General features: G+C 44.8%; 1 protein-coding gene across 4 annotated transcripts in view; it reads right to left on the bottom strand.

Annotated features, from left to right (window-relative positions):
- FAM156A (family with sequence similarity 156 member A) overlaps positions 1-5996 on the bottom strand; it is a 31934-nt gene extending 25938 nt beyond the window's left edge. For 2 of the 4 annotated variants that reach the window (XM_055376944.2, XM_055376945.2), the window contains exon 1: positions 1831-3517. The gene's annotated coding sequence lies outside the window, so the exon portion shown is untranslated. Of the gene's footprint in view, positions 1-1830 lie in introns of all 4 variants that reach the window. The other 2 variants (XR_008675705.2, XM_055376948.2) reach the window with 2 other exon arrangements.
- Between the last annotated feature and the right edge of the window lie 15886 nt (positions 5997-21882).

The following is a 21882-nucleotide window of genomic DNA, read 5'->3' as shown; positions in this document are numbered from 1 at the left end:
TGAGGACCTACTGTGTGCTACTCATGTACAGTGTTGATTTCCGAAAGACCCAGAGAGGTAAGTATCAAACTCCCATCTACAGATAAGGAACCAAGCTGAAAGAGGTCAGGGCACTGAGGCAGAAAAGGCTGGATCTGGGACTCACACGTGGGTTCTGTCAGACTCCAAAGCCAGGCCTCTTTAAACTCACGACAACGTACTTTGCTTATGCTCCCCATGCTGAGCTGCAGATATTATTCTGTGATGGGACAGTCAGCTTGGTCCTAACACGACGTCCCCCTGTGAGATCCAGGCCCCTGGCAGGGCAAAGCCACCCTGAAAAGTTCTAACACAGTCCACAGGAGCTGCCCTGGCGTCCCTTGCCTCACAGCTACCAGTCGAGTTTAGCTTCTGCGCCTCCACCGGGAGGCGCTTTGCCCTATCACAGAGACACTTGCAATCCACCCCCGCCCTAAATTACATCTCCATCAGCCTCACTTTATTTAACAGATAAGAAGAATCTAGAGGCAAACAGAGCAGAGGCAGCGTTAGCGGCTGCAACACAGCTGTGGAGTTGATCAGACTCCAAATGTGGTGTGGAAATCAACAGACTGAGAATGGGAATCTGGTTCCTCTTGTTCTTCGGCTCTCTGGACTGTAAGCTGTGCAGAATCAAAGTGCCTGCCGCACAAACCTCCCCTCTTCTGAAGAGTCTGCCCTGACCCAACCCTTGCACCGCACACATCCCTCAGGTGAGGGTAGGGTGGTCTCCCGTGTACTCCTAGGGGACCGTGGGTTGAATTCTGCCATGGCTCTCCTTACCCCCCAAGTGTGGGGGTCATCTGCCAGCAAGGATACAGCCGAAACCTCCCCCTGTCCCCAGAGTGTCCGGTCAGCACTTCAGAACAAGTTTATTCAGTTAATAAAGGAATTTCACCCAGAGTACTTGGTCAGTAATGGCTATGATGGTAGCAGCTCTGTGTGCATTAGAAATGCTCCAGGAGAATCGAGTGAACAGAGGACATCTGTGCAATGAGATTCTCCTCCCCTGGAGTTGGGGAGGAGGGTTGTAACTTTCCTCTCTTCCCTAATTCCAGAACTCCTAGTAAAAGAGGCTACACAATTATTTGTTTATTTTAGATAGAGACTAGCTCTGTCACCCAGGCTGGAGTGCAGTGGCACAATCTCAGCTCACTGCAACCTCCACCTCCTGGGTTCAAGCGATTCTCCTGCCTCAGCCACCCAAGTAGCTGGGATTACAGGCGTGTGCCACTGCACCCGTGAAATTTTTTTGTATTTTTTGTAGAGACAGCATTTCACCATGTTAGGCTGTTCTCGAACTTCTGACCTCAAGTGATCTGCCTGCCTCACCCTCCCAAACTGCTGGGATTGCAGGCGTGAGCCACCACACCCTGCCAGAATTTTTAAATATGTCTCAGCCAGTATGTTACTCCACCAGGCTCAGTTGTGGCCTCCCAGTGGGACTGCAGTGATGGGTTCACCAAACTGTCCGAGTACCCCATGGCAAGTGCACGTGGGCCTCCCCCAGGGTCTGTAGGGAAGGAGGACTGTTGACTGGGTTCAAGCCTCCTAATCGAGTATGTGGTTCTGTCGCCAAAACACAGATGTCCACGGCAACAAGGACATGACCACCCAGATTAGCACGTCAAGTCCAGGTGGGCTGTGTCAGCCCCCTTGCCTGTCCTAGCTCACTGCCCAAGCCATCCTGGTTCTGACTGCTCCTGCCCGGGTCCCTCCTTCGCCTGAACCCTGCAGGCTGCACAGACATGTTTTTGGCATCTGTGGCCCTTCGTTGTCCCTTTCCTTGTCACTGGCAGAGCAGAAGCTTACCTGGCCCAACAGGATCCCGTCCCTGTCACCGTGGCACCTCCAGCCTTCTGTTCAGCTTCCTGCTGGTGCGCTGGTGTCCTTGTGGCGTCTGTGCCGTGTCGGACCGACTTAGCCTCTGACTTTTTTCCAGCTGTTCCCTCTGTCTGGAAGGCCTTCACCACAGATATCTGCTTGACCGACTCCTCCCCCTTCACATCTTTGTCAAATTGTCACCTTCTCAACCCAGCCTACCCTGGTCACTCTGTGTCATAATTAACCTACAGCCCACCCAGTTCCTTCTCCTATTCCCAGTCCCTGTACCGTGATCTGTATATTTTTTCTTTTTAACACAGGCCCCATCATCTTTGTAAACTAAAAATAAAATTCTAAGCCCCACTCCCCAACCATCTGAATGGACCCTTCCTCTCGGCCAAAGCTTTTCCAAAGTTAGCCTGAAAAAGTAGTTCAGGCCATGATGGGAAGGGTGGGTCAGACATGTGTCATTACACCCTTCTCCCTATGGAATTCAGGCACAACTGACCGGCATTTATGTTAAGGCAGAGATCTTAAGACTGTGGCAATAAGACACCAAGTTCCAGCCTGACTAGTATAGCATCACATAACAAATAAGCCCTGAAAGAAGTCAAAGTGTTTCACCCAACAATATATTTCTTTGACACATTTTGAAATAGGCCTACAAAGCCATCTCTTGTGAGGAAGTCTACATTCTGTAGAGAATCCCTTTCCCTTTCCAGGTCTTTTTCCTGGTCTAGGAGAGAATTAGCTAAGAGTCCAGCAACTTTTAAGGTCTGATAAGAAATATTTACAGTCTATTCTCTCTGAAGCCGGCTACCTGGGGACTTCATTGGCATAATAAGAACCTTGATCTCCACAACCCCTTATCTTAACCCAGACACTCCCTCCTATGGATTGGAGGTCTTTAGATAAACTCAAGCAATTGCCAATCAGAAAATCTTTGAATCCACTTATGACCTGTAAGACCCCACCGCCCCTCCACTGCCCGCCGACTTGGTAGTTGTCCCGCCTTTTCAGAACGAACCAATGTACGTCGTACATGCACTGATTGATGTCTTATGTCTCCCTAAAGTGTATAAAGTGAAGCTGTACCCTGACGACCTTGGGGATGTTTCGTCAGGACCTCCTGAGGTTGTGTCAGGGGCACGTCCTTAACCTTGGCAAAATAAACTTCTAAATTGATTGAGACCTGTCTCGGGTACGTTTTGGTTCATAACTTCTAACGTTTCCTAGATTCCCTTGTGGAGGGTTTGCTGTCTGCTACCTACCACGTCCTCTTCGGGGAATGTCAGATCCAGGGCAGGGATTTCTGTTGATTTGATTCCCTGAGGTATCCCCACACCTCAAGCAGTGCCTGGCATGTAGAAGACTTTCATACATATTTGTTGCCTGAAGGAACACATATGCCTCCCCCACTAGACTGTGAGACCATTCAGGGTCTCGTTCTCCCCTGTATGATGGAGCCCTCTATGCATGCTTGTGTCATGGTGCAAAGAGCCTCATAAAATAACAGAATTAAACCGTGCATGTCTTAGAGATGGAGGAGATACTCTGGAGGTAGTTTCTACTTTCTTCAGCCCAACATACATTTCTCTTGAATGGTCTGTGCCCATTACTCCTACATTTCAGCTGAGACGGTCTCGGGCCCACACCTCCCCCTGACCACAGATGGCATCTACCTGTGTCCCCTCCCTTCCCTAGCCCCGAATTCTGCATTCAGAAGCACCGTGCGTTTGCAGGAAAGGGCTGAGATGCCGCTCTGTAGATCCTCATCATGTAAAGGTGAAGTTAAGGTTTGGGAAGATGATCCAAACAGCTAGAGACTCCTGCCATCCCACCAGGGCACAGGGGATCCCAGGTTTGATGCATGTGTTCTGCGAGAGCTGCAAGAGGGATGTTGTGTCCAGGTTATTTTCTGGGTGTCAGTGACATCTTGCAGGAGACAGACCACACGACCCAGGAACACATGGGCAGGTCCTGTTCATCGCTGAGAGAGAGGGTCCCTGCTCTGTGTCTTTTATCAGAGACACAGAAGAAACTCCTCCGCACAGTGAGATCTCCACAAGTGGTGCTGAGGGGGACCTGTGACTCTCAAAGCAGTCGCATGACTCCAACCCCAGGGGCAGCTGTGAAGGAAGCTGGCCGTGTAAACTCAGGGGTCTAGATAAGTAAGCGTGGCTGTGGCAGGCTGGAGTGGACGAGTCTGGGAAAGTCAACTCGAGACAACCTCTCACTGACTGTACAGGGTGAGACCCAAATATCAGGAGAAGGTCACAAACAACTCATGTCTGAACTTTGCTATGTGACAGTGTCTCTCATGCTTGAGATGATCTCCCAAAGAGCTCAGACGTTTCAATCCCTGGAACACGGAACCAAAGACAGAACAGGCCTCCCTCCAAAACATACATCTCCTACCAGCTCTGAAACATCCTATCCTGGACACACACACTCTCAGATACCTCAGGGACCTCACAGGCTGGGTCACAAAGCCCAAGAGACCCCAACGACATAGAAAACCCAGACAACAACCCAGGAACAAGCAGCTCAGAGACCTCAACCCTGGACACACAACACTGAACAGTTCGCAGAACTCAGACCCCTCCAAGAACTCAGTGAAGGAGGACACAGACACTAAACCTGCTCAGAGACATCAGATTCTAAAATTCAGACCCACGTGCGTGTGAGCAACTTTAGAACCTGTGATGTAGAAACCGGATTACCTCACGGACCTCACAGCCCGGACCCAGAAGCCCACAAAACCATAGTGCGCACACCCTGAGATGCGGACACAGAAACGGTTGAGGGGACTGGGACAGGGAACACAGAGGCCTTGGGCACAATGTTCCCTGCAACAAACACCTAGGAGACCTCAGAGTGTGGGACACACCATTCCCACACAGCACAGGGTTTACAACCTGAGACACAGCAACTCCTCAACATGTCAGCAGCCTCAACCCCTGCGGTGCAGACTCATAACCGGGTAGGGAGGACACACCCAGGACGCAGGACCCCAAAAGGATCAGACACCTTTCGTGAGTTTGGAATAACCTCAGTGTTCTCACAACCTAGGATATGGAGCCCCAAGGGGCGCTATTGTGTCCTATCATTGACACAGACACTCGGGAGAGCTCAAACCCTACTTCCTGAAATCAGAACTGCTCCCATGCCTTGCATTCTAGACACAATACCTAAAGCAGATCAGACACCTCACATGCTGGGAGAGAACCCTGATCAGCCCGGAGGACTGTCACCCCAGACACAAGCCCTCCACAGCTCAGAGACCTGCCGACCTGGGACGCTACCCTCCAAATTGGTCAGAGGCCTCAGAATCTGGGCACAGAGCCTGAAAAAGCTCAGCAGAATGACATCTTGCGTTGGAGACACCTAAAAAGTCACTTGGTACAGGACACGTGTCAGATGCAGTCACAGCAAGCGATCACCCAGGCTCATGAGGCAGACATGGAGACACAGGGAGACAGAGACAGACAGAGTCAAAGGGAGCAATGAGGTGGGGGAGGGATTGAGGATTAGGGAGAGCATTTCTGGACACCTTCTGTCCTCACGGAGTTAGCCTCGATCTCAGGACCCGGGCCCAGGCAGCCAAGTAACCTTTTGTTTTCCAGGCGAAGGGAGACCCCGGTTTCTGCCCTCAGAGGCTGTTTCTGGGCCTAGGCCACATCCAGGAGGGCAGGAGCTGGCCCAGGCACACAGGGGAGCCCTTTACCCATCAAAATGGGGATCCATTCTAGGTTTGGAGGGTTCATGCCATCATGAGGTGGAACCCTGTGCCCCTAAGGCCCCAGCTGCCCTCCTGCTGAGGTGCTGCTGTCCTGGTGTGGGGAAGGGGTGTCTCTGCCCCGGTGGAATAAGAGCATGAACCTGTGCTGCTTACGAAAGTGCTGGAAGCTTCCCCCAACCTTGGGACTGCTTGTCCACACCCTCTTCATCCGCCCTGAGCAACTCTGCTTCAGCCTCCCGGGCAAGTGCACTCAGGAGGCACGGCAGCCACCTGGCTTCTCTCTGCCCTCTGTGGCCCTGAACAGAAGGGCACCTGCAGATCTTTCGCAAGGGAGTGAAGCAGAGGCAGCTAAAGTGGAGACTGAAGTAGCTGGCCTTGCTGTGCTGAGGATCCGTGGCACAGACCAAGAGCTGACACTGAGGGGTGCTGCTGTCCCTCCCCAGTTATCCTCCCTGTGCCATGAGAGACCCGTCCCCCCGACCCCACCCCCTACCTCTAAATGCCTGATTCTGCTTTACAGGAGACAGCACATGAGGGTATCCATGCTTCTTGCAGGGCTTTGTGCAAACGGAAGGAGCCCAGACATCTCCCTGCCCCATCTCCTCTAGACCAGCCCTAGGGCAGGGCTATTTGCTCATGGATGAAAACAGCTGTAAGGCTGTGGAATTCGGGGACTGAGGCCCAGGTGGGCCTGGCCGGTAGGCCTGATCCTCCTGGCGGACACACTCAGTGGCCCATCTCTGATTCCCTGGTGGACGTGCACTCCCGCAGGACCACAGGAGCCCAGTGTCGCATCTTCAGCATTTCCTCCAGCGCTCTGAACACAGTCCGGGCTTAATCAATGCCTGGTGGGATGCTCTCTGACTGAAGAACCCAGCTCTTAGCTACGCTCACCCAAACACCTGTCCCTGCTTAATGCCTAAAATCCCATATTTAGGCTGGGCACGATGGCTCACTCCTGTAATCCCAGCTCTTCAGAGGCTGAAGTGGGAGGATCAGTTGAGGCCAGGAGTTCAAGACCAGTCTGGGCAACATAGCGAGACCCTGTCTTTACAAAAAAAATTAAAAATGAGCTGGGCAGGGTTGTGAGCACCTGGAATCCCAGGTACTCAGGAGGCTGAGGTGGGAGGAAGGTTTGGGCCTGGGAGGTTGAGGCTGCAGTGAGCCTTGATCGCGCCACCGCACTCCAACCTGGGTGACAGAGCACGATCCTGTCTCAAAAAAATATAATTAAAAAAATAAAATCCCGTATTTGTTTATTTACAAAAGATTGAAAAGATTTGCAAACTATTCATTAGACAGGGTGTTAATAACCATGATATACAAGGAAGTCAAACATCTCAACAGCCAAAAAACCCATCCAAGCTCAAATAGGGAAATTATCTGAATAGATGTTTCTCAAAGGAAGACCTACAAATGGCCAAGAAATGTATGAAAAAATGTTCAGCATCGCTAATCATCAGGGAAATGCAAATCAAAACCACAATGAGAGCTGGCTGGGATGGAGCAGGCCTGTAGTCCCAGCTACTTAGGAAGCCAAGGGAGGAGGACTGCTTGAGCTCAGGACTTCAAGACCAGCCTGGGCAACATAGTGAGACCCTGTCTCCAGAAAAGAAAAGAAATAACGGTAAAACCACAATGAGTTATCGTCTCACACAGTTACAATACCTGTTATCAAAAAGACAAAACAAACAAACAAACAAACAAATGCTGGCAATCTCACTCAGCTAGAATGCCTATTCTCAAAAAGACAAAAAATAACAAACACTGGCAAGGATGCAGAGAAAAGGGAACTGTCATACCCTATTGGTGAGAATTTAAACTAGTAGAGACACTATGGAGAACAGAAGGGAGGTTCCTCCAAAAACTACAATAGAACCACCATATGATCCAGCAATCCCACTACTGGGCATTTATTCAAGGGATAGGAAATCAGCATATCAAAGAGGCATCTGCACTCCCACATTGATTATAGCACTATGCACAATAGCCATGCTATGGAATCAGTCTAGATGAACGGATGAAGAAAATGTGGTACACGTACACAATGCAATACTTTTCAGCCCTAAAAAGGAATGAAATTCTGTCATTCTGAGCAATCTTGGGTGGAAGTGGAGGACTTTATGTTAAGTGAAATAAGCCAGGAACAGAGACTTAAACACCACATGTTGTCATTCATATGTGGAAGCTAAAAAATGCTAATCTCATAGAAATAAAAAGTAGAACAGAGGATACTAGAGGCTGGAAAGGGTAAGGGGTGGTGGAGATAGAGAGAGATTTGTTAAAGGATACAAAATTACAGTTTGATAGGAGAAGTAAGTTATAGTGTTCCACAGCATTGTGGGATAACTATAATGAACGATAATATATTATATAGGCCGGGCATGGTGGCTCACACCTGTAATCCCAGCACTTAGGGAGACTGAGGCGGGCAGATCATCTGAGGTCAGGAGTTTGAGACCAGCCTGGTCGACATGGCAAAACACCGTCTCTACTAAAAATACAAAAATTAGCCAGGCGTGGTGGTGGTTGCCTGTAATCCCAGCTACTCGGGATCCTGAGACAGGAGAATCGCTTGAGCTTGGGAAGCGGAGGTTGCAGTGAGCTGAGATCGTGCCACTGCACTCCAGCCTGGGTGACAGAGTGAGACTCTGTCTTGAAAAAGTAAACAAATAATATATTATATAGTTTCAAATAGTTAGGAGGACATTGAATATTCCCAACACAAAGAAATGATGAATGTTTGAGACAATCCATATGCTAATTACTCTGCTTTGATCGCCATACATCATATGTATGGAAATATCACTACTTCTCCCATATATATATATATGTATATATATATACACACACACATACATATATACACATATATGTATGTGTATATGTATATATGTATGTGTATATATATATATACAATTATTCTGCCAATTTTAAAAATGAAAATAAAGAAGAAATACAATTGATATTTGCATAATGGTATCATGTACCCTGAATTTGAAGTATTGTGTTATTTTGAGAATTACTACAGCAACAGCACAACTGAAGGCCAGTTCAGCTACTGAAAAGATTGATGCAAACCCCAGCAACAACACCCTGGCAGAAAAAGAAGACACACTACATACAAAAGAACAATTTTAAAGTCATCCATCAGACTTCTCATCAGAATCTGTGCAACCCAGAACTTTCTAATCAGCACAAAGAATTTTTTATATGAAGGTGATATAAACATGTTTACACAAACAGGTAAACAAACAAAAATGGGGAGAAAAGTCACTGTCAACACATTTGTCCTACAAAACATGCTAAAGGAAGTTCTTGGGTCAGAAGGAAAATAGAAGGAAATTTGGAACTACACACAGAACTTCACCGTGCTGAACACAGAACAATTGTGGGCAAGTGCAAGATTTTTTTTTTTTTTGGAGATAGAATTTCCCTGTGTCACCCAGGCTGGAGTGCAGTGGCACGATCTCTGCTCACTGAAACCTCCACCTCCTGGGTTGAAGCGATTCTCCTGCCTCAGCCTCCCAAGTAGTTGTGACTACAGGTGCGCACTGCCATGCCAGGCAAATTTTTTTGTATTTTAATAGAGACGGGATTTCACCATGTTGCCCAGGCTGGTCATGAACTCCTGAGCTCAGGCAATCCACCTGCCTCGGCCTCCCAAAGTGCTGGGATTACAGGCATGAGCCACCAGGCCCAGCCCATTGTTTTAAAAAAATTTTAAGTTTCTTTTTTTTTTATTATACTTTAAGTTTTAGAGTACATGCGCACAATGTGCAGGTTAGTTACATATGTATGCATGTGCCATGTTGGTGTGCTGCACCCATTAACTCGTCATTTAACATTAGGTATATCTCCAAATACTATCCCTCCCCACTCCCCCCACCCCACAACAGGCCCTGGTGTGTGATGTTCCCCTTCCTGTGTCCATGTGTTCTCATTGTTCAATTCCCACTTATGAGTGAGAACATGTGGTGTTTGGTTTTTTGTCCTTGCGATAGTTTGCTGAGAATGATGGTTTCCAGCTTCATCCATGTCCCTACAAAGGACATGGACTCATCCTTTTTTATGGCTCCATAGTATTCCATGGTGTATATGTGCCACATTTTCTTAATCCAGTCTATCATTGTTCGACATTTGGGTTGGTTCCAAGTCTTTGCTATTGTGAATAGTGCCTCAATAAGCATACATGTGCATGTGTCTTTATAGCAGCATGATTTATAATCCTTTGGGTATATACCCAGTAATGGGATGGCTGAGTCAAATGGTATTTCTAGTTCTAGATCCCTGAGGAATCACCACACTGACTTCCACAAGGGTTGAACTAGTTTCCAGTCCCACCAACAGTGTAAAAGTGTTCCTATTTCTCCACATCCTCTCCAGCACCTGTTGTTTCCTGACTTTTTAATGATCGTCATTCTAACTGGTGTGAGATGGTATCTCACTGTGGTTTTGATTTGCATTTCTCTGATGGCCAGTGATGATGAGCATTTTTTCATGTGTCTTTTGGCTGCATAAATGTCTTCTTTTGAGAAGTGCCTGTTCATATCCTTGGCCCACTTTTTGATGGGGTTGTTTGCTTTTTTCTTGTAAATTTGATGGAGTTTATTGTAGATTCTGGATATTAGCCCTTTGTCAGATGAGTAGATTGCAAAAATTTTCTCCCATTCTGTAGGTTGCCTGTTCACTCTGATGGTAGTTTCTTTTGCTGTGCAGAAGCTCTTGAGTTTAATTAGATCCCATTTGTCAATTTTGGCTTTTGTTGCCATTGCTTTTGGTGTTTTAGACATGAAGTCCTTGCCCATGCCTATGTCCTGAATGGTATTGCCTAGGTTTTCTTCTAGGGCTTTTATGGTTTTAGGTCTAACATTTAAGTGTTTAATCCAGCTTGAATTAATTTTTGTATAAGGTGTAAGGAAGGGATCCAGTTTCAGCTTTCTGCATATGGCTAGCCAGTTTTCCCAGCACCATTTATTAAATAGGGAATCCTTTCCCCATTTCTTGTTTTTGTCAGGTTTGTCAAAGATCAGATGGTTGTAAATATGCGGCATTATTTCTGAGGGCTCTGTTCTGTTCCCTTGATCTATGTCTCTGTTTTGGTACCAGTACCATGCTGTTTTGGTTACTGTATCCTTGTAGCATAGTTTGAAGTCAGGTAGCGTGATGCCTCTAGCTTTGTTCTTTTGGCTTAGGATTAACTTGGCAATGCAGGCTCTTTTTTGGTTCCATATGAACTTTAAAGTAGTTTTTTCCAATTCTGTGAAGAAAGTCATTGGTAGCTTGATGGGGATGGCATTAAATCTGTAAATTACCTTGGGCAGTATGGCCATTTTCACGATATTGATTCTTCCTACCCATGAGCATGGAATATTCTGCCATTTGTTTGTATCCTCTTTTATTTCATTGAGCAGTGGTTTGTAGTTCTCCTTGAAGAGGTCCTTCATGTCCCTTGTAAATTGGATTCCTAGGTGTTTTATTCTCTTTGAAGCAATTGTGAATGGGAGTTCACTCATGATTTGGCTCTCTGTTTGTCTGTTATTGGCGTATAAGAATGCTTGTGATTTTTGCACATTGATTTTGTATCCTGAGGCTTTGCTGAAGTTGTCTATCAGCTTAAGGAGATTTTGGGCTGAGACGATGGGGTTTTCCGGATATACAATCATGTCATCTGGAAACAGGGACAATTTGACTTCCTCTTTTCGTAATTGAATACCCTTTATTTCTTTCTCCTGCCTGATTGCCCTGGCCAGAAGTTCCAACACTATGTTGAATAGGAGTGGTGAGAGAGGGCATCCCTGTCTTGTGCCAGTTTTCAAAGGGAATGCTTCCAGTTTTTGCCCATTCAGTATGATATTGGCTGTGGGTTTGTCATAGATAGCTCTTATTATTTTGAGATACGTCCCATCAATACCTAATTTATTGAGAGTTTTTAGCATGAAGGGCTGGTGAATTTTGTCAAAGGCCTTTTCTACATCTGTTGAGATAATCATGTGATTTTTGTCGTTGGTTCTGTTTATATGCTGGATTACGTTTATTGATTTGTGTATGTTGAACCAGCCTTGCATCCCAGGGATGAAGCCCACTTGATCATGGTGGATAAGCTTTTGGATGTGCTGCTGGATTCGGTTTGCCAGTATTTTATTGAGGACTTTTGCATCGATGTTCATCAGGGATATTGGTCTAAAATTGTCTTTTTTTGTTGTGTCTCTGCCAGGCTTTTGGTATCAGCATCAGGATGATGCTGGCCTCACAAAATGAGTTAGGTAGGGTTCCCTCTTTTTCTATTGATTGGAATAGTTTCAGGAGGAATGGTACCAGCTCCTCCTTATACCTCTGGTAGAATTCGGCTGTGAATCCATCTGGTCCTGGACTTTTTTTGGTTGGTAAGCTATTAATTATTGCCTCAATTTCAGAGCCTGTTATTGGTCTATGCAGAGATTCAACTTCTTCCTGGTTTAGTCTTGGGAGGGTGTATGTGTCGAGGAATTTATCCATTTCTTCTAGGTTTTCTAGTTTATTTGCATAGAGGTGTTTATAGTATTCTCTGATGGTAGTTTGTATTTCTGTGGGATCGGTGGTGATATCCCCTTTATCATTTTTTATTGTGTCTATTTGATTCTTCTCTCTTTTCTTCTTTATTATTCTTGCTAGTGGTCTATCAATTTTGTTGATCTTTTCAAAAAACCAGCTCCTGGATTCATTGATTTTTTGAAGGGTTTTTTGTGTCTCTATTTCCTTCAGTTCTGCTCTGATTTTAGTTATTTCTTGCCTTCTGCTAGCTTTTGAATGTGTTTGCTCTTGCTTCTCTAGTTCTTTTAATTGTGATTTTAGGGTGTCAATTTTAGATCTTTCCTGTGTTCTCTTGTGGGCATTTAGTGCTATCAGTTTCCCTCTACACACTGCTTTGAATGTGTCCCATAGATTCTGGTATGTTGTGTCTTTGTTCTCGTTGGTTTCAAAGAACATCTTTATTTCTGCCTTCATTTTGTTATGTACCCAGTAGTCTTTCCGGAGCAGATTGTTCAGTTTCCATGTAGTTGAGCGGTTTTGAGTGAATTTCTTAATCCTGAGTTCTAGTTTCATTGCACTGTGGTCTGAGAGACAGTTTGTCATAATTTCCATTCTTTTACATTTGCTGAGGAGTGCTTTACTTCCAACTATGTGGTAAATTTTGGAATAAGTACAGTGTGGTGCTGAGAAGAATGTATATTGTGTTGATTTGGGGTGGAGAGTTCTGTAGATGTCTATTAGGTCCGCTTGGTGCAGAGCTGAGTTCGGTTCCTGGATATCCTTGTTAACTTTCTGTCTCATTGATCTGTCTAATGTTGACAGTGGGGTGTTAAAGTCTCCCATTATTATTGTGTGGGAGTCTAAGTCTCTTTCTATGTCTCTAAGAACTTGCTTTATGAACCTGGGTGCTCCTGTATTGGGTGCATATATATTTAGGATAGTTAGCTCTTCTTGTTGAATTGATCCCTTTACCATTATGTAATGGCCTTCTTTGTCTCTTTTGATCTTTGTTGGTTTAAAGTCTGTTTTATCAGAGAGTAGGATTGCAACCCCTGCCCTTTTTTGTTTTCCATTTTCTTGGTAGATCTTCCTCCATCCCTTTATTTTGAGCCTATGTATGTCTCTGCACGTGAGATGGGTTTCCTGAATACAGCACACTGATGGGTCTTGACTCTTTATCCAGTTTGTCAGTCTGTGTCTTTTAATTGGAGCATTTAGCCCATTTACACTTAAGGTTAGTATTGTTATGTGTGAATTTGATCCTGCCATTTTTTTAGAGAAAAGATCTCCCTATGTTGCCCAGGCTTCTCTCAAACCTCTGGGCTCAAGCAATCCTCCTGTTGCAACCTCCCAAAGTGCTGAGATTACAGGTGTGAGCCATCATGCTCAGTCATGACTTTTTCTTGTAGCTAATCTCTTTAAAAGAAAATTGGGCCAGGTACAGCAGCTCACACCTGTAATCCCAGCACTTTGGGAGGCTGAGGCGGGCGGATCACGAGGTCAGGAGATTGAGACCATCTTGGTAACGTGGTGAAACCCCATCTCTACTAAAATACAAAATTTAGCTGGTGTGTTGGTGCGTGCCTGTAATCCCAGCTACTTGGGAGACTGAGGCAGGGGAATCACTTGAACCCGGGAGGGGGAGGTTGCAGTGAGCTGAGATTGCGCCACTGCACTCCAGCCTGGTGACAGAGCAAGACTCCGTCTAAAAAAAAAAAAAGAAAATTGACTGTCAAATAGTAACAATGTATTGTGGCGTTCTGACATAGGTAGAAATATAATGTAAGACAACAATAGCAGAAAGCTGGGGAGAAAGGAAATGGAAGAATACAGCTGTAAGAGTCTTACAGTGTACATGAAGTGGTAGGATATTACTTGAAGTCTGGCAGGAAGTTTTGCACTTTTTGTGTGGATCAGTAGATTGACCATTATCCTACAATTTGACATAAACTCCATGGGAGCGGGGATGTGTCTTTTTTTATCATATGCCCCAGACACTCAGCGCAGTACAGAGAATATAGTTGGGATTTGGCAAATGACTGTTCAACAAATGAAGTTTTTTTTTTCTGATAGGGTCTCACTATATTGCCCAGGCTGGAGTGCAGTGCCCTGATCATGGCTCACTGCAACCTCCACCTCCTGGGCAGAGAAAAGTGACTTTATTTCAGAGAGCCACCAAGCTGAGACAATGATGGACTAATGTCCTGTGGAGCCATCTTAAGGGGCATGAATCTCAAGCTTCTTTTTACAGGCAAGGGAGAATCAGAAAAGGGTGAGGTCAGGAGGAGAATGGTGACCACAGACATCTAGGGGTCAACGGGAGCCCGGGGAGGTTGCAAAACATCTTTGTCCTTGGTCAGGTCACAGTGCTCCCATAAACCTTTCACACAACATTGCCGCTTGTGTGTACAGCCTTCTCATCTCCTTGGGGCTGGGTTCTGAAAGGGACTATTATCATCCTTGCTTTGAAGTTAAACCCTAAACTAAATTCCTCCCATAGTTAGCTTGGCCTACGTGCGGGAATGAGCAAAGGCAGTTAGCTCCTCAGGTCAGAAGCAAGACAGAGCAAGCCCTGGTCGATTTCTCTCACTATTTCAGGTGTGCCCTCCCTCTCTGTTAAACACATACACACACACACACACACACACACACACACACACACACACACACACACTCCCCTGGCACTGATTCAGATCAGTGGGCAGCTTCTGGGCAGCCACCTGACCTGCATTAGGAGGCTGAAGAGCACTGGAACTTTAGCTCGATGTTGGCTTCGAAGCTTCCTGAAGGTGTCATGGCACGACACGCAGCCGGGCTGAAGAGCTTTCTGGGTGTGTGGGTGGTAAGGGCCTGGGGATCTTCATACCATCGTACTGGTATCTTGTACCCTGAATCAGAAGTATTGTGTTATGTTGAAAATAACTGCAGCAATATAATTTATGCATTCAGTGCCCCCTTGTCACAGCTTTTGGCGAATCTTCAGAATGCTCATCACTAGATACAGTCATTCCCTGACATGCCTAAGGCCAGGGAAGCTTCTCACCACAGTAATGGAGCACTCCATCATCTTAGCAGAAAAACAAACCTAGGAAACATTAGCTTAGCCACTTGTGCACTAGTAATGTTATAGATCGCATTGGCATTCACTCCCCCAATTATTCTTTCAGGGACCAATCCAACCCAGCCCTTTTCATCCCAAACTAATGACCACAACAACCTATATGTGCCTCTTGCTTTGCACTGATGGCGTCATTGGGGGAGCATTGAGTCTAACTATTGCACTATGTGTTTTCTCCGTTTCCCTGATATGAAACTGTAGGCTTCCAGATACCAAGATAGGTGCCCCAGGCCACTCTCTGAAGTGATGATGCTGCAGGTGGGCCGGGCCTTGACCTCAGCACAGCTCACCAGCAGCAGCGCCTTGCCAGGGCCATGTGCTGCCAAATTGCGCCACTGGAGCCGAAGGAGAGGAAAGGTCTAAGGAGACGTCATTAAGATCTCCATCTGGATAGCACAGCAGCCTCCTCTTATGGACATGCGGGTGTTTTGGTTTCTTTCAACATGTACCGACTGTGGCATTTTTCAGGATGCCTGGGGTCTTCAGCTAACCTTCCATCCACACCACCCTGCCTCCCCCACTGCCCCTCTCTACCCTACCCCAAACCTTCCTTCTGTTTAAGTGCTGCCCTGAGGGTCACTGACTGATTTTCCTCCTGATAAGGATATCAAAACACCTTTTATCCCTAATCCTCAAGATACCTAAAAGAATGAGTCTTCAGAACATCTATCTTAAAAATTATTACAGCAACAGTGGCTGAGTAATAATAGTAAAGAAAATGCAACTAAAACAGTGAAAGGAATGTTGTTTCAAAATAATTGAGAGTTTCCCACATAGAGAACAACACCTCGTATGTGGCGCGTTCCCTTCCAGGCTTTTTTTCTATGCATTTTTTAAAAAATTATGAGATTGGAGAATAAGTAGTGTGTTTACAATACTGCATATGTTGTTTTGTTTAATATTATACCAAAGCTATTTCCCATAATGACAGTGACAGAGATGTTGCTGCTAGCATCCATGGTTAGCAAACACATACAGAAAGCTTGATATGGACCACAGACCGCCTTTGTGCTTTCCTGGTATTGACTCATCACCCCGTATTATCGAATGCACTCAAGAGACCTCATGTTGAATCCACACGCAGATAATGTCATCTCATGAATGCTGCTGGACACTTTCACTTGTCTTCTTATCTGGAGGACCGTTCCACATTGCAGTGCATTCTAGAGTGTCAGGGTCAGATTGCATGTGTCTGTACACCCCTGTCTAGCCTGGGTACCAATCTGACTCTGCCCTTGCTGGCGAGGTGACTTTGGGCAAGTTCCTTAGTCTCTTAATGTGTCTCAGTTTCCTATTCTATAATAAGAGGCGATAACATTAATAACACACCCATGACAGTGTTGCTATGAGCACTAAGTGACTGTTGTTATATATACATATATATATAAAATTTAAAAATATAGTCTCTCTCTCTCCCCATATATATATGCATACATATATACATATATATACATACATATACATACATATACATACATATATGCATATATACACATACACATATACACATACATATATACATATATACATACATATATACATACATATATACATCTATACATACATATATACATATATACATACATATATACACACATATATATTTATACACGTATATATACATATATACATACATATATACACACATATATATATACATATATATATATATATGTGGGGAGAGAGAGAGAGAAGAGTGCGCTAAAAGCATCTGGCCTGGAGTAAGTATCTGTAAAGTAAAAGTATCTGTAAAGTAAAAGCATCTGTAAAGTAAAAGCTGTAAAGTAAAAGCATCTGTAAAGTAAAAAAAAAAAAGCTGTAAAGTAAAAGCCTCTGTAAAGTAAAATCTGTAAAGTAAAAGTATCTGTAAAGTAAAAGCATCTGTAAAGTAAAAGCTGTAAAGTAAAAGTATCTGTAAAGTAAAAGCATCTGGCCTAGAGTAAGTATCCAGAAGTTTGAGCTTCTATTCTCACATCTCTGATCTGCTTTCTGCTCTTCCCCATTATTCCTTGCTCCTGTCTGCCCCAGATCTCTCTCCCTGCCCCCACACACCTTCACCTCCCCTCCACACTCCACTCGCTTTCCCCATTGCCCATTTCCTCTGACTCTGGATCTGAGTAAATTGATAACATCTTCTCATGATTTCGCTCAGAAAACAGTAGTATCATTGGTCTTTTATTAAGTCACCAATGAATTTATTTTTTTGAGACAAAGTCTCGCTTTCTCACCCAGGCTGGAGTGTAGTGGCATGATAATGGCTCACTGCAGCCTCGACCTTCTGCAGTCCAGTGATCCTCCCACCTCAGCCTCCTGAGTAGCTGGGACTATATATGGGTGCCACCATGCCCAGCTAATTTTTAAAATTTTGTAGATGTGAGTTCTTGCTATGTTGTCCAGGCTGGTCTCAAACTCCTGGCTTCAAGTGATTGTCCTGCCTCAGACTCCCAAAGTGCTGAGATTACAGGTGTGAGCCACTGCACCTGGTCTGTTTGCCCCCTCCTTTTTTTCCCTTTATCTAAGTCTTTGCTCCAGCCCAGAAAACTGATTTTTTTCTCACCCACTTGGAGGAAAGAGCAATCAAACTTTCAGGATTTTTGCCTCCTCAAAGCTCACCTTTGGCAACATTTGAGTCCTTTCTTCTCCTGCCTGGAGGAGAAAACAAAAGCCAAAGTCAGCACCTGGCTGCACCTACCCCCCGCACCCTGCATTATTCAGCATAGAACAACGACTCAGGGATCCAGTGGGCCAACTCTCTTGCCATTGGAGGGATTACTGTGAAATGCTGTGAGTACATGTATTTTTCACAACAGACAAGAGCTCGGCTGCTGCTTCCTATTATGGGCAAATCCACAGTCTCCCAGGTGTTACAGCTTCGTCATGTCTGCTTCTTCATTCTTTATTCAAAGAAGTCTTTCATCATATTTTTGTGAGTCAGGGTCTTGCTGGAGAATCACACTGTTGCTGCCACTGTGTCAGGGATCCTCAAGACCACCCTCACTTCCAGTAATTGCCTATGAGGACCCAATGTATAGTTGTGCTCGTGGCTAAGATTTCTTACAGCAAAAGAATACTGAGCTAAATCAGTAATGGGGAAAGTCCACTTGGCAAAGTCTGGCGGGAACCAGCAAAAGCTCCTAAGAGTCCCTTCCCAATGGAGTCACACAATTTGTCTCTCCAGCAATGAATCATGACAACATGTGTAAAATGTTATCTACCAGGGAAGCTCATTAGAAACTCAGTGCCCCAGGTTTTTACTGGGGACTGGTCACATAGGCACTCTCTGCCTAACAGGCAACAACATTTCGGATTCCCAGAAGGGAAGCTGGTGTTCAGCATAGAACATATTGCTTGAACAAACAGTTTCGGAGGAGTAAACCACTCTTATCAGATGGAGAATGGTGGGAAACCTCCTGAAATCAAGTTCACAGATGCCAGGCAAGGGCCAGTCTTGCAAGCTGGCCTTTCTAAGGATAGTAGTTTCAGACCTGCTATATTACCACTTTTTTGCACAGAACTCAACTACAAAGCTTTAAAATACATAATCAAATCAGACAGAACCAATGGAAAAAAGTCAGCAACATATAGATGAACTGAATGGCACCATGGACTAATTGGATCTAAGTGACATGTAAAGAAAGCTCCTCATAACGACAGCAGACCGTGTATTCCCTCATGGGTGGTTTTGAGGGGTTCATGGCTCCAGTGGATGAAGTACCTGCCGACATGGTGGAAACAGCAAGAGAACAAGGGTTGAGCATGAAGAGGTGACTCAACTGCTGCCATCTCATGATAAAACTTTAACCTGTAAGGAGTTGCTTCTTATGGATGAATAAAGAGAGTAGTTTCTTGCGATGAAATCTACTCCCGGTGAAGATGCTGTGAACACTGTGGAAATGACAGCAAAGGATGAGTTGATTAGGTAATGGCCGGATTTGAGAGATCTGACTTCAATTTATAAAGGAGTTCTACTGTAGGTAAAATGCTATCAAGCAGCATTGCCTGTTATGGAGAAATCTTTCGTGAAAGGAAGAGTACATCAATGGAGCAAATTTCACTGTTGTCTTACTTTAAGAAATTGCCACAGCCCTCCATGTAGTATTAGCTTGTTAAAAAGTAAATAAAAAAGAAAATAAATTGCCACAGCCACCCAACTTTCAGCAACCAGCACCCTGATCAGTCAGCAGCCATGTACATCCAGGCAAGACTCTCTACCAGCCCAAAAGTTACAACGCACTGAAGGCTCAGATGATCTTTAGCATGTTTTAGCAATACAGTATTTTCCAATTAAGTTATGTACATTTTTTGACATAATACTATTGCACAGTTAACAGATTGTAGTGTAGTGTAAACATCACTTTTATTTTATTTTATTATCATTTTTAAAATTTTTTATTTCAATAGGTTTTTGGGGGAACAGGTGGTATTTGGTTACATGAGTAAGTTCTTTAGTGGTGATCTGTGAGATTTTGATGCACCCATCACCTGAGCAGTATACGCTGAAACCAATTTGTAGTCTTTCATCCCTCACCCCCCTCCCACCCTTTCCCCTGAGTCCTCAAAGTCCATTGTATCATTCTTATGCCTTTGCATCCACATAGCTTAGTTCCCACTTATGAGTGAGAACATACTATAAACATCACTCTCATATGCACTAGGAAATAAAAAAATGTGTGAGACTTGCTTTATTGTGGTGTTCTGGAACAGTACATGCAATATCTATGATTTATGCCTGCATAAATTTCTGAAGGGGACATGATTTAACATGTAAAAGTCCACCATCTGGCACCTCAAATTCATGTTCTGTCACATCTAAAATACATTTATCTCATCTCAACATCCTCAAAACTCTTAATTCTTTCCAGCATCAACTCTAAATCCCAAATCTCATTCAAATGTCATCAAAATCAGGAAAGGGTGAGAGTCAGAGTATGTTGTATTCTGGGGCAAAATTATTTTCATCTGTGAACTTGTGAAACCAGACAAGATGTTATCTGCTTCCAAAACAGCATGAAGGTGCAGGCGTAGTAGAAACATTCCTATTCCAAAATGGAGAAGATGGAAGGAGAAAAGGAGTCATGGGGTCCAAGCAAGGTTTCAGACTTTAAGAGATTTTAAGGCTTCAGAATGGTCCTCTTTGGCTTGATGATGTGTCCTCTGGGCCTAGTAGGGTGGCAGCTCTGCCCTCTTGGCCCTGAGTGTTAGCCCTGCTCTCTCACCCCTGGGCAGAAGCCCTGTTTTCTGAAATTGAGGAGGTGGCTCTGCCATCTGGAGCTCAGGAAGAGGCGTCTGGATTCCTGTTCCCCAGGTCATTGCTGTCTGGGCCTATAGAGGCAGTGGCAGCTTGCCAGCCTCTGCATCTGTAGCTCTCCCCTCAAAGTCACTCTTCCTTTATTTTGTCCCATTTCTGTCCCTTTCATTTCAGGCTGGCTGTGCTTCTTTTGGTATAAAATCCTCAAAAACATGTTGGCCTCTGATGCAATTCATGGCATCCATGCCAACAGACCCTGAATCCTCCCTAGATCTTTCCTGGATAAATGCATCTCCTTCCCTGCATTCTGCTGAGATGGTTGACTGGATCCATGACTCACATAGCTCATATCTTTAGCAATCAGTTGTCCCGCTACACCCTTGGCCCTATTTCCAGAGCTTGCTATCTGGATAGGCTGAGAATCTTCTAAATAATCAAGGGCTGATTCCTTTTTGCTCAGCAATTCTGTTGTTGTTTTATTTCTCCTCCCTTACCTTTTGCAACCAGCAGCGAGGAGAAACCAGGCCACATCTTCAATACTTTGCTTAGAAATGTTCTTAGCTACATATACAATTTCATCACTTACAAGTTCTACTCTGCATCTAAGAGAATGCAATCTAGCCAAATTCTCTGCTACTTTCTTACAGGGATTGTGTGTCCACATGTTTCCAACACCGTGTTCCCCATTCCTGTCTGAGAGCTCACCTTCAACATTCATATTTCTAGGAATATTCTGTTCATGATGATTGATGTATTCTCTAAGATGACAGAAACTTTCTCTATAGTTATATAAACACCCACACAATGCTAGAAACTCTCCTCCATTTGAATGACCTCCCATAATGATTCATTCAGAGGAGAGAAGCGATCTGCTGGGAACTCTTATAGCTTCCAAAACCCAGTCTACGTGTGCTTGCCCTGGCATTCTCTGCCGCCCTTCTGCATACAATGCTCCTAACTAAAGCCAGCCCCTCACCTCAGCTCAGGATCCCATGCCTCCCTCCTTTTCAGGAGCTTTGCTCCTGCAATGATCATTCCTCTCTCCTGAACCACCAACTTTTCCCTCTAAATGGGATCATTCCCCAAGCTAAGGGGGGAACTCACCTTCTTCCCCCATGTCCTCCTATAGCTACTAACACATTTATCTGCTGCCCTTCAAAGCGAAACTGCATGAACTTATACAACCCACTTCATTGGAGTCATTTTTTCAAAATTATATGGAAAGGAAAATGAACGAGAAAAACCAAAACGATTCTGAACTATAACTTTGGGGAACTCACACTACCTAATTTCAAGAGTCATGTTAATTCTATAGTAATCCATGGAATGTGGTACTGGGGAAAAATCAACAGATCAGAATGGAGTCCAGCAATAGGTTCACAGACATGATAAACTCATTTTCAAAAAAGGTGCAAAGGC

The sequence above is a fragment of the Gorilla gorilla genome, chromosome X (assembly GCF_029281585.2).
Source record: "Gorilla gorilla gorilla isolate KB3781 chromosome X, NHGRI_mGorGor1-v2.1_pri, whole genome shotgun sequence".
Taxonomy (NCBI): Eukaryota; Metazoa; Chordata; class Mammalia; order Primates; family Hominidae; genus Gorilla; species Gorilla gorilla.
Note: the sequence above shows the minus strand (reverse complement) of the source record. Positions and strands in the feature narration are given on the sequence as shown.